The sequence below is a fragment of the Protopterus annectens genome, chromosome 16.part0, assembly GCF_019279795.1.
Source record: "Protopterus annectens isolate FY-2018-M chromosome 16.part0, PAN1.0, whole genome shotgun sequence".
In the NCBI taxonomy this organism is placed as follows: domain Eukaryota; kingdom Metazoa; phylum Chordata; order Ceratodontiformes; family Protopteridae; genus Protopterus; species Protopterus annectens.
This window is the reverse complement of record NC_056750.1, coordinates 863,620,643-863,634,912: the sequence shown is the minus strand read 5'-3', so window position 1 is coordinate 863,634,912 and position 14,270 is coordinate 863,620,643.

Below are 14,270 nucleotides of genomic sequence, written 5' to 3'. Positions count from 1 at the left end.
TGACCGCTCCGTTCGCCCTGCGGCTCACTCCGGCCCCTACCCTACCCCAATTCCCACCCACCCCCAGTGCTGTTAAACTTATACCTATCCAGCCACACCCACTATCCTCTGAACCTATCACCTAACACTTGAACATATCAACTCCACCCCTTATCCCCCTCTTCTATCATCTGTACACTACTACTTTATACCTACTCTCCCCCTAACCTCCTCTAACTATCTTATCTTACTATATATCTTACTTCACCACATAATTTGTCACTTTACCTGCCTTATAACTTACTTAACCTTTCTACCATACTACTACAATATGGCCTATGTACATACACCTAGCCTCAAATATTCTCTACTCATATCTTCTTCATTAATATTCCTTAACTTAAGTTATACCCTTACCTACTATGAACACTACTCTATGTTCTTTAAAGTATCCTCTCAACAGCAAACTACACCAACTACACACCCCGACTCTCTCTCTCATAGCAACATTACCTTTACTTCAGCCTACCTACTGCCTAGGTTTCACAGATATACCCACATTACTTACTTCCCCAACATAAGTCTACCCAAGCACTATAAAGTCATAAAACTGCATTGACACATTCTTTAAACCTTCTAATAGGTGGAAACATTCATCCTAATCCTGGTCCAATACTACAACATGACAATCTACAGAAACAATCATTCAACAATGCTTCCTCCTCTATAATATCAGGAAACTCACTCAGAATAGCTCAACTCAATATCCGTAGCATTAATAACAAAATTAGCCAACTGCATGCTCTTTTACAAGCTCATGCATTTGATATCCTTTGCCTAACTGAAACCTGGTTAAAACCCACTACTCATGACCTAGAAATAACCCCACCTGGATACAACATCCTAAGATCCGACCGTATATCCAAAAAAGGTGGAGGTGTAGCCATCTTGCATAAATCTGAACTTCTTGTTACTCCCATTGATGTGTTATTACCCCCAAATACCAATGCTGAAACCCTTACTGTCAAACTTCAAATTAATAGTGCTAAATCTATCTATATAATCTGCTCCTACATCCCTCCAGGTAATAATATTACCACTCGAAAACATTCTTAGCAGCTTAACGTCTCCTACCTCAGGAAACTATAGTACTTGGTGATTTTAACATAGATTGGACCACATGTAACTCACCTAATCCAAACACCCACATAAACTTATTTGGCTTCTCTCAAATAATAAACTCTCCCACAAGATTCCATAAACCTAGCAAAAGGAAACTATTCTTGATTGGATCCTTATAAACAGTCATCCAGATACTTATAAAGTTGGAACTCTCCCAGACGACATTAGTGATCATGTACTAACCTTCATAATAAAACAAAAGAAACCCAGCTCTAATAATTACAACATGGTCACCTTTCGTTCAAAAAAATTCTTCCAAGCAGAAAACTTTCAAAATGAACTAAAAGCCATTAATTGGTCACCTCTAAAGCAACTCAAACTGGACGAAGCCGTCTCTTTTTTTAACACTTCATTCCTTCAAATCCTAAATAGTCATGCACCTATCCACTCTTCCCATGTAAGGACTAAAATAGCCCCCTGGCTCACAAAACTAACCAGAGAGAAAATGCTCCTACGGAACAAAGTATGGGCCAAATGGAGAGCCTCAAAGAACACTGCTGACCACTTATACTTTAAGCAATTAAGAAACGCTACCAAAAAGACATTTTGTTAGACAAAAAAAAATATTATTCCAAACTTCAACAATCACACTCTAACAACCCTCAAAAGTTTTGGTCAGGCATTAATAAACTTCTCAAACCAGGGCAGGCTAGGACCCCAGCCCCAAACTCTATTCCCCATGATAGTCCTTTGCAAATAGCCAATACCTTTAACAACTACTTCACTGAAGCTATTCAAACTTTAACAAAAACACTAACACCCACTACCCCTCTCCTTTACAGAATACAAACAGTTCCATTCCCTCTTACAGTTACAACCAGTTCCAACTTCCTTTATCTGTAAACTCCTTCAGAAACTCAAACCTTGTACTCCCTCTGCAGATAACCTCCCAGCAGAATACCTTCAAGTAGCTGCCAAACCCTTAGCTTATCCAATATCCATCCTTATAAACAGAACTATCACAGAAGGTACCATCCCTTCCATATGGAAAGTATCCCATATAATCCCTTTGCATAAAGGAGGTAAATCCACTGACATCTCCAACTACCGTCCAATTGCTCTACTCTCTCCACTAGCCAAAATAATGGAAAGATGTATCCACCATCAACTACTTCAACACCTACTCCATAACAACTTACTTGCTAACTGTCAGCATGGCTTTAGACCCTTTCATAGCACCACTACTGCCCTACTAAGCTTTACAGACTGTATTAACAGAAATCGAAGCAACAACTCTCTTTCATCTGCTCTGTTTATAGACCTATCAAAAGCTTTTGATATGGTCAACCATAGCATACTTATCAGTACTCTAAAAGCCCAATCTCTTGACCCTCAAGCTATTCTTTGGTTTAAATCCTATCTAGATAACAGACATCAAGCAGTTCTTTGGGACAACAATCTTTCCACACCCCTCCCTGTGAACATTGGAGTCCCTCAAGGCTCTATCCTAGGCCCTCTTCTTTTTTCTATCTTTATTAACAATCTCTAAACTACAGTACCACAAGCAACTTGCATACAATACGATGATGACTCTACTCTAATCTGTACTGCCAAGTCCTCATCCTCTCCAAACCCTTACTCAAATGGTATTTAATTCTGTAGAAAAATGGTTCACTGATCATTGTCTCCTCCTCAACCCCAAGAAAACCAAACTATTACTCTTCACCCCACTCAAAAATCACCACAGATCCACTTCACTATTAACTCCTATAATGGAACTTGTATCTCCCTGATCCTACTGCACGCCTACTGGGTATTACCATTGTTCACAACCTCAGCTTTGATGCCCAGATCAATAATACTATTCAAACTATCAATAGAAAACTAGGCTCTCTGTATAGAATCAAACCCTTCCTTACACAACTTGCTAGAACTTCCACTGCCCAGGCTCATCTTACTTCTACCCTATTCTATGCTTCTGCCATTTATACCAATCTATCTAAGCACAACCTTACCAAGCTTGAATCTAGCTATAATAATATAGTTAGATTTGCTACTGGCTCTCCTATAGAACCCACCACTGTCTCAACCTCAAACAACTTAAATGGTTAGAACTACATAACCAACTACAATATAATCAACTTGTAATCACACAAAAAATTCTGTACCACCCTACTAACACTCCTATCCTCTCTAACCTGATCTCCCCATATAAAATCTTACAATGCTACGCTCAGCTAGCAAGTTACTAATTGCCAACATTAAATCTAATAACAAAGCTGGGGACTCACTCTTTACCAATGTGGTGGGCAAAATCTGGAACAACCTTCCTATAACACTGACCTCTCTTTCATCTACTCCACTCTTTAAGAAACACCTCAAAGATCACCTAGAAATACATTGGCTATGTCCCTGCTCAATGCCTGACTAAATATTCTTATTCTCCTTTCTCTGCCCCTTTTTCCCCTACCTCCTGGGCTACTGCCCAGCCACAGTTCTAACTATTACAAGCTAACTCTTCTCTATTTATATCTTCCAGCCTACTTCTCTTCTCCCTCTTTGACTAAGTGAATGTCAATTTGCTTTTCATGCAAATTTGCTTTTCTTGTCAAAAATTGTATGAACTTGTGCTGATTGTACCTTATAACTCATTGCTTAATTGCTGGTTAAACCTATACCAAGACTTTGTAACTTTGATTCACTCAATTTGCTTGTACTCTCCTTACAACCATTTTGTGCTTCAAAATGTATTTTTTAGCTTGTTTTGTTTATTCTAACTATTGTATGTAGTAATCTTATCATAATTGGAGCTTTTCTCCCCGGGCCTCTACTGAAAAAGGATATGTATCCAGCTAGACTAGCCCGGTCAACAAATATAAAATAAATAAATAAATAAAATAAATAAATAGTATCTCATTATCAGTAGTACTAGGTTAGTACGGTCTAACCGGTGAATATTATAGCCAGGAGGCAGTATCTCATTATCAGTAGTACTGGGTTAGTACGGTCTAACCGGTGAATATTATATCCTGGAGGAAGTTTCTCATTATCAGTAGTACTAGGTTAGTATGGTCTAACCGGTGAATATTATTGCCTGGAGGTAGTATCTCATTATCAGTAGTACTAGGTTAGTACGGTCTAACCGGTGAATATTATAGCCTGGAGGTAGTATCTCATTATCAGTAGTACTAGGTTAGTATGGTCTAACCAGTGAATATTATATCCAGGAGGCAGTATCTCATTATCAGTAGTACTAGGTTAGTACGGTCTAACCGGTGAATATTATATCCTGGAGGTAGTATCTCATTATCAGTAGTACTAGGTTAGTGCGGTCTAACCGGTGAATATTATAGCCTGGAGGTAGTATCTCATTATCAGTAGTACTAGGTTAGTATGGTCTAACCAGTGAATATTATATCCAGGAGGCAGTATCTCATTATCAGTAGTACTAGGTTAGTACGGTCTAACCGGTGAATATTATAATCTGGAGGTAGTATCTCATTATCAGTAGTACTAGGTTAGTACGTTCTAACCGGTGAATATTATAGCCTGGAGGTAGTATCTCATTATCAGTAGTACTAGGTTAGTACGGTCTAACCGGTGAATATTATAGCCTGGAGGCAGTATCTCATTATCAGTAGTACTAGGTTAGTACGGTCTAACCGGTGAATATTATGTCCTGGAGGCAGTATCTCATTATCAGTAGTACTAGGTTAGTACGGTCTAACCGGTGAATATTATAGCCTGGAGGTAGTATCTCATTATCAGTAGTACTAGGTTAGTACGGTCTAACCGGTGAATATTATATCCTGGAGGAAGTATCTCATTATCAGTAGTACTAGGTTAGTACGGTCTAACCGGTGAATATTATAGCCTGGAGGCAGTATCTCATTATCAGTAGTACTAGGTTAGTACGGTCTAACCGGTGAATATTATGTCCTGGAGGCAGTATCTCATTATCAGTAGTACTAGGTTAGTACGGTCTAACCGGTGAATATTATAGCCTGGAGGTAGTATCTCATTATCAGTAGTACTAGGTTAGTACGGTCTAACCGGTGAATATTATATCCTGGAGGAAGTATCTCATTATCAGTAGTACTAGGTTAGTACGGTCTAACCGGTGAATATTATAGCCTGGAGGTAGTATCTCATTATCAGTAGTACTAGGTTAGTATGGTCTAACCAGTGAATATTATATCCTGGAGGCAGTATCTCATTATCAGTAGTACTAGGTTAGTACGGTCTAACCGGTGAATATTATATCCTGGAGGTAGTATCTCATTATCAGTAGTACTAGGTTAGTACGTTCTAACCGGTGAATATTATAGCCTGGAGGTAGTATCTCATTATCAGTAGTACTAGGTTAGTACGGTCTAACCGGTGAATATTATAGCCTGGAGGCAGTATCTCATTATCAGTAGTACTAGGTTAGTACGGTCTAACCGGTGAATATTATGTCCTGGAGGTAGTATCTCATTATCAGTAGTACTAGGTTAGTATGGTCTAACCAGTGAATATTATATCCAGGAGGCAGTATCTTATCAGTACTACTAGGTTAGTACGGTCTAACCCGTGAATATTATAGCCTGGAGGTAGTATCTCATTATCAGTAGTACTAGATAGTACGGTCTAACCGGTTAATATTCTAGCCTGGAGGTAATTCCTCATTATCAGTAGTACTAGATAGTATGGTCTAACTGGTTAATATTATAGCCTGGAGGTAATACCTCATTATCAGTAGTACTAGATAGTACGGTCTAACCGGTTAATATTATAGCCTGGAGGTAGTACCTCATTATCAGTAGTATTTGGTTTTAGCCAGTTTTCTGTAAGACACATAATGTCTGTGGAGTGGGTTGCAAGGAGGGCGTGTAGGTTGGGAATTTTATTGTTAATGCTTATAATATTTAGGTGAAATGCTAGGAGGGAACTTGTGGGAGTAGAAAGAGGTAGGTTGAATGTGGGGGTTGTGGTAGGTGACGGTTGTTGGGTGTGGGTGGGGCAGGGTTGGGATGAATGTCCCCATATATTTATAAGGTCATAGTGACAGGATACACTCAGCTTTAGGAGTATAGTCATAAGTTTTATAGATGGCTTCCTCAGACCAAAAATTGCAGAAAAAGAACCATCATTCCATCTTTAAATACTATATCACATGGTTATTACCAATTAAATAATTATAACCAATTAAATAAAAGAGCAAGTACATATAAATTCATTCAAACAATATATATATATATATATATATATATATATATATAAAACATATAATATAATATAAAATACTCATTTAAAAACAGAGAGAAATACATTAATAATACTAATCAACTATATGTGTGAATAACTTACTATATATATAAAAACATCTAAATAAAATTATTGATATAACCTAGTCTACAACTTTCATTAAATATCAAACAGCTTTCTTCCTAATCTTCCTAACTTTCAAAACAGGTTTCAGGGATACATAATCAATTCAGCCTAGATAATTTATAGGCTGCTAACATACAAATCCATCTCAACTCCCTTTGTTCAGTCCTATTGTTTAAGTCACCTAATCTCATAGTCTCAGTAACAGCGTCAATAATCGAAAAAAAGAAATAGTGATGTTCCCCTTGTTGTAGCATGTGTTTGGCCAGTGCACTATGTTCCTATTGTCTCCTAAAGCAGTAGAGATGGTCACGAATTCTCTCCCTCAGCCGTATATTGGTCTTACTGACATAAAACACACTACAGCATGCAGAGTCATCTAGGTATATCACATTTATACTTTCACAATTACCTGAGGCCTTAAAATTAAAAGGTTTCTCACTCGATGGATTGACAAACACATTATCTGTCTATATATATCAACAGAACAAACAAGTATTACATTTTCTTGTCCCATAATTCATGATAGATCTATGTACTAGCCCATCTGTATAACAGAGCATCTGTTTCAATGATTTCCTATTTTTATAAACAAAATTAGGTTTGTCCCCTACTATTGCACTAACCATCTCATCAGTGCCCAATATATGCCAATTGTGATATATTATATCATATTACATTATATTACAGTCAGTTTATTTTAATATTATTAATGTATTTCTCTGTTTTTAAATGAGTATTTTATGTTATATTACATGTTGTTTTATATATATATATATATATATATATATATATATATATATATATATATATTTTTTTTTTTTAAATGAGTATTTTATGTTGTATTACATGTTGTTTTATATATATATATATATATATATATATATTGCTTGAATTAATTTATATGTACTTGCCCTTTTATTTATTTAATTGGTTATAATTATTTAATTGGTTATAACCATATGATATAGTATTTAAAGATGGAATGATGGTTCTTTTTCTGTAATTTTTGGTCTGAGGAAGCAACCAGGACTGGTTGCGAAAGCGCTTACCTTCAATAAAGAATCTTTGATTTTACATTGGCTTTTGCTCCTTCAGTGTGATTTTGCAGTACTAGGAGTTCACGTTTTTTATGGAATATTTGTCTTGGTGTGTTCTTTTTAACTTTATTTATATATATATATATATATATATATATATATATATATATATACATATATATATATATATATATGGGTCCCCTTCAGAATGCCAAAATTCAAAACTTCAAAACCCATATGATCGCAGACCAGATGTTTGAAGTTTTGAAATACCGACATTCTGAACGGGAAATCATATACAGCGTGGACCGGGAGATTTCCCTTGTCCTCGCTGTAGTGCGATCTTGGAGTTGATATATTTAAGTGGGGGGGGGTGTGCAGGGGGCAAAGCCCCCCTGCTATAGGCAGTTTAATGTGTGCTTTTTTATTTTTGTGGGTCTAGTTCACATTTTTGAACATTCAAATGTTCAATCATATGATCTCGGCCATATGAATTTCGAATATTTGAGTGTTCGGTTATGTGAAGTAGACCTATATATATATATATATATATATATATATATATATATATATATATATATATATATATATAAAAATATATGTTAAAATTGAAATTCAGCAAAATGCAAAGTACATTAAAGTAATGTGTATTGTATATAGTTATATATGACATAGTTGTATACAATTTATAACCTTCAGCAGGTAGGTTCATAGGTTTATACTAGGCTATCTGCCCCAAGGCATTTATAAGCCTAGCCCGAATTTTTGTGGCTTACGCCACCCCTTATATGAAAAAATACTGTACCCATTAGTTTGTTGTGCCTCTGTCCAGTAGTGACACAGAGATGATTCCCGGGGTAAACCTACGATCTCCCATCCACAGGTCAAGATTTCTCTTTAACAGAGCCAGCGAGGTGCTCTGCCTCACATGGACCGGGACTCTATTCCACAGCATAGGGAGTCTCTGAGTGATAAATCTATCCCTCCAGCACGTCCTATTTATATCCGTGCTAAGGTTTAAGTCGCTTGCTCTAGTGGTTTTGGTGGATTTGGATTTTTGAGGTGGAGCATGTCCATTAATTCGGGTTGGACATGGCCTTGTATATCAGGCACATGTCACCTCTGAGCAGACGGTATGCGACTGAATAGAGCTGGAGTTTCTTCAATCTGGCAGCATATGACAGATTTTGGAGTCCCTTTATCCTTTTGGTGAGAAACTTTTGGGGTCTCTCCAATTGCTGCAGATGTCGGGCGAGATACATCCCGAATGGGGCATTGTACTCGATCATTGGTCTGATAAGTGAAGAGTACAGGGGAACAATGACCTCACTAGATCTGGATGTGAATCCCTTCATGATCAGGTGGGCAATGTAGAAGGTCTTTCTAACCACTTTAGCAACGTGAGTGTCAAAAGAAAGACCACTGTCAACCTGGGTCCCCAGGTCCCTGATCACTGCTTAGTGGATTGCCACCTATATGGTAGCTTGGGGTTACCTTGTTTTTCCTGAAGGGTATGACTATACATTTTTTGGCGTTTAACTTCAGGCCATGGCTCTGGCACCAGCTATCTGTTTCCGTGAGTCCCTTCTGAAGGATATCTGTGTCCGATGCACTTTCCACTATGGCGCCCAGTTTGCAGTCGTCTGCAAACTTTGTCAGCCAAAGTCCTCCCATGTTGGCCTGTACTTCTGAGAAGTAGATGCCGAACAATAGGGGGCCAAGGACCGAGCCCTGTGGGACACCACTTGTGACCGGCTTGGAGTCTGACATAGCGCCAGCAACTCTAACCCTGTGGGTTCTGTCCTTAAGCCAGTTTGCAACCCATCTTGTGACATATGGGTTTACATTTAAGCTGGTAAGTTTTCTACAATACCCGAGTGGGGTATTGTGTCGAAGCCTTGCAAGGTCAAGGTAGGCTGTATGGACTGCCTTTCCTCATCAATGGCCTTGGTGACTGTTTCGAAGAAGTCGACCAAGTTCAAAAGGCATGATCTTCCTTGACGAAGCCAAACTGGGTCAGGTCCAATGTCTGCAAGTCCCCTATATCTTTGTTTATGAGCTCCATTATGATCCTCTCCATAGCTTTGCAGACTAGACTTGTTAAGCTTATGGGGTGGTAATTACCAGGGTCCGTAGGGGGCACCGTCTTTGTGGAGTGGGACCACAGGTGCCGTACGCCACTCCTTGGGCACGTATCCTGTGGTAAGGCTGAGATTAAACAGCTGCCTTATGTGCGGGTTTTATTCCTCATTTAGCTCATGTAGCACACAGCCGGGACACCATCCGGTCCCATTGATGCTGTGTTTTTAGCTTTAGAGAGCAGCTTTCACCTGCGCATTTGAGATGTCTGGGAGGCTACACTCGCTGGGATAGTTCTCTCTCCTTTAGGGGAGAGGGGTGAAATTTGTACTGAACCTGTCTGCCAGTATGTTGGCAATGTCTGTGGGTTCAGTGATTTTTGTATCATTTTGGACTAATTCTGAGCATATCTGGGAGTTTCCACCCAGGTTCCTAACATAGCTGAAAAAGGCCTTATGATTGTCCTTTGAATCCATGGCAATTTTTCTCTCAAAATTGGCCTTAGTTGATTTTATGAGTGCTCGTATTTTTTACTAATAATGGTCAGGGTGACTTCCCTTTATGGATTTTGTTCTATAATGTAATAGCTTTCTCCTCTTATTGTAAAGTTTGTTAATGGCTGGGGTCCACCAGACTGGACGTTTGCCCTTTGTGGAAAGAGTCTTTGTTTTATTTGGGATTGCCTGATCCATGCAGTCCTGGAGGTGTTCATAGAAGGCATTTGTAAGGGCTTAGCTTGGGTTGTGGTTTCCACTGTCTCAGGGGCCTTGAAGGATACCACACCAGTCTTGAGTAGTGTGAAGTTTGCTTTAGAGAAGTTCTTCACTGTGGTCTTTTGTTTGGGGTGGGGGCGGGATGTGGATTTCCAGTGAGATTAGTTTATGATCAGATCTCACCAATGAGGGATATACTTCTGGTGTGGAGCATTTTGTCCCCATGTTTGTGATAATGAGATCTAGTATATTTTCTCCTCTCGTGGGAACAGTGACTAGCTGTTCCATGGCATTTGAATTTATGAACTCCAGGAACGCTGGGCTAGAAAGTTAGGGCTTGAGTAATGTTCCCAGTCTATATTCGGGTAGTTGAAGTCACCCAATATGATGGTGTTTGGAGATACATTTATACATATATACATATATGTATGTATATATATATATATATATATATATATATATATATATATATATATATATATATATATGATGTGTATGGATTCCAGTTTTTTTTTTCAGAAGATCTACTTGTTTGTGTGTGTATAAGCGTGTGTGTGATGTATGTGATCTCATTTGTAAATGGAATTCGGCAGTGACAATGGCAAATGTATGAAGTAAAAAAACTGGACGCAGGATCAGTTGACTGCCTGTGACATTCTCATGTGTAAGACAGTGCCTACTCCTTCAAGTTTTCAGTGTTGATCAGAATCACATAAGATTGACTCAAACAGCCATATCACACTACGTTAAAGCAATCAGAGCTAAAGTGTAATTAGCGTAAGTGTTATGCCTAAGACTTTAGAAGTTCTGACTGCACTGGGGAAATGGTGAGAGAATGTGGAAGACCTGTCTAGTCTGATGTCACCTCTAATTGCTGAGATGAAGAAAGTACAACTCCATAAAAAAGGAGGGATTGCTGATGTGAAATGAAGAAGACAGCCTTGGCTGATGTCAAGGTAATTGTGCAGAGGTAGGTGGAAAATGGAAGTCCATACTAAAGGCAAAAGAAAATGAAGTTGTTTATATTATTTCAAAGGATTAAGGTTGAATTCCATAACAAAGGAGGGCGAGGTGATCTGCTAGAATAACACAGAAATATCCTCTAAGTGTTTGAAGCACAATTAGTGTAGCAGTCTTCCACTGCTGACATCAAATGGATAAACTGTCGGCCCTCACACCTCAGAAAGAAAATGTGAAAATACTTTGATCATGTGATGATGTCTATGTATTAATGACAGTATGGAATATTGAAGACAGATATGCCTATATACTGACTGAAAAGGGATACTCATAGTTAGACCCCAGCAGCATGCTAGACCTGTGGGTGCTGACCCATCCTGAGGGCCAGCAATGAGATTAGAATAAGCAAGAACTAAAACATATCTATTAGTAATAGAAGAGGGGGGATTCTAGCAATTATCTGAAAACTGAAATTCTTTAACCGATTGCCTATATAATGAAGTGAGACTCAGCACTGACAAAGTGTATGTGCTGATAAAGGTTACATAATGCTAAGTCAAAGTAACAAAAGTATATGTTAGTAAGCTTTGTGCCACCGGAAGGGCAAGTGAAACCCACCAGTTACAACTGCAAAGGAAAAAAGTTTGTCATACTATTGTATGGATGCACTTTTAACTAGTGTTCTACTGTGTATTGTAATGGCAGATTCCTCAACAGAATTGATCCTATATGGTGAAAGTGACAATTTTAATTAAGGGGAAGATTTTATTATAAATGATTATTGAATCTTTTTAGCAGGAAAGTACACTGGTCCTGAAAGATGCCGTTTTCAGTGGATGCCCATAGAGAAAACCTCCAACAAGAACATAGATACAGAAAAAACTAAACATTAATTGCTACAGATCTAGAAACAGTGTTACACATAGTGATTGCTGTAATATATAAAGAATATATACATAAAAGCAGGAATTGAATTGGTTTGTTTCCAGTAATATATACATGATATATACAATAAACAGAAATTTAGCTGATTGACAGATGAATTCAGAGAGGTATAATCAGATATATAGGTGGGAAATAGGAAATTCACCCCGGGGATCAATTCTGTGGCTCTGCTCGACAGGGGCACAGGAATAACATTTTCTTGGGTGGTGAAAGCCAGGGTATCTTTTTGGCTAGGCTTATATAGGCCCTAGGACCAATAGCCTAGTACCTACCAATGAACCTATATGTGAATCAGCATTGTTCCAGTATCAACAAATGATGGAAAGAAATATAATAATAATAAATATGGAGAAAGTATCATCAGACACTAGGAGCCAAAAGTGTAAGAGTTTCATTATCAGATAAAGAAAAGGAAGAGGTTAGGTTATAGAGCAGGTACCTAGCCAGGAAGGGTCATTATAGAGCAGGTACATAGCCAGGAAGGGTTGTTAAAGAGGAGGAACATAGCCAGGAAGGGTTGTTATAGAGCAGGTACATAGCCAGGAAGGGTTATTATAGAGCAGGTACCTAGCCAGGAAGGGTTGTTATAGAGCAGGTACACAGCCAGGAAGGGTACCTGCTCTATAACAACCCTTCCTGGCTATGTACCTACATAGCCAGGAAGGGTTGTTATAGAGCAGGTACATAGCCAGGAAGGGTTGTTATAGAGCAGGTACATAGCCAGGAACAGTTGTTATAGAGCAGGTACACAGCCAGGAAGGGTTGTTATAGAGCAGGTACATAGCCAGGAAGGGTTATTATAGAGCAGGCACACAGCCAGGAAGGGTTATTATAGAGCAGGTACACAGCCAGGAAGGATTATTATAGAGCAGGTACACAGCCAGGAAGGGTTGTTATAGAGCAGGTACCTAGCCAGGAAGGGTTGTTATAGAGCAGGTACAGAGCTAGGAAGGGTTGTTATAGAGCAGGTACATAGCCAGGAAGGGTTGTTATAGAGCAGGTACATAGCCAGGAAGGGTTGTTGTAGAGCAGGTACACCACCAGGAAGGGTTGTTATAGAGCAGGTACATAGCCAGGAAGAGTTGTTATAGAGCAGGTACATAGCCAGGAAGAGGTTAGGTTACAGAGCAGGTACATATCCAGAGAGAGCTTAGGTTATATAGCAGGTACATAGCCAGGAAGGGTTGTTATAGAGCAGGTACAAAGCCAGGAAGGGTTATTATAGAGCAGGTACACAGCCAGGAAGGGTTGTTATAGAGCAGGTACATAGACAGGAAGGGTTGTGATAGAGCAGGTACCTAGCCAGGAAGGGTTGTTATAGAGCAGGTACACAGCCAGGAAGGGTACCTGCTCTATAACCTTCCTATGTATAGCCAGGAAGGGTTGTTATAGAGCAAGTACATAGCCAGGAAGGGTTGTTATAGAGCAGGTACATAGCCAGGAACAGTTGTTATAGAGCAGGTACACAGCCAGGAAGGGTTGTTATAGAGCAGGTACATAGCCAGGAAGGGTTATTATAGAGCAGGCACACAGCCAGGAAGGGTTATTATAGAGCAGGTACACAGCCAGGAAGGATTATTATAGAGCAGGTACACAGCCAGGAAGGTTTGTTATAGAGCAGGTACAGAGCTAGGAAGGGTTGTTATAGAGCAGGTACATAGCCAGGAAGGGTTATTATAGAGCAGGTACACAGCCAGGAAGGGTTGTTATAGAGCAGGTACATAGACAGGAAGGGTTGTGATAGAGCAGGTACATAGCCAGGAAGAGTTGTTATACAGCAGGTACATAGCCAGGAAGGGCTGTTATAGAGCAGGTACATAGCCAGGAAGGGTTGTTATAGAGCAGGTATACTTAGCCAGGAAGGGTTGTTATAGAGCAGGTACAGAGTCAGAAAGGGTTGTTATAGAGCAGGTACAAAGCCAGGAAGGGTTGTTATAGAGCAGGTACATAGCCAGGAAGAGTTGTTATAGAGCAGGTACATAGCCAGGAAGAGTTGTTATACAGCAGGTACATAGCCAGGAAGAGTTGTTATAGAGCAGGTACATAGCCAGGAAATTGTTTT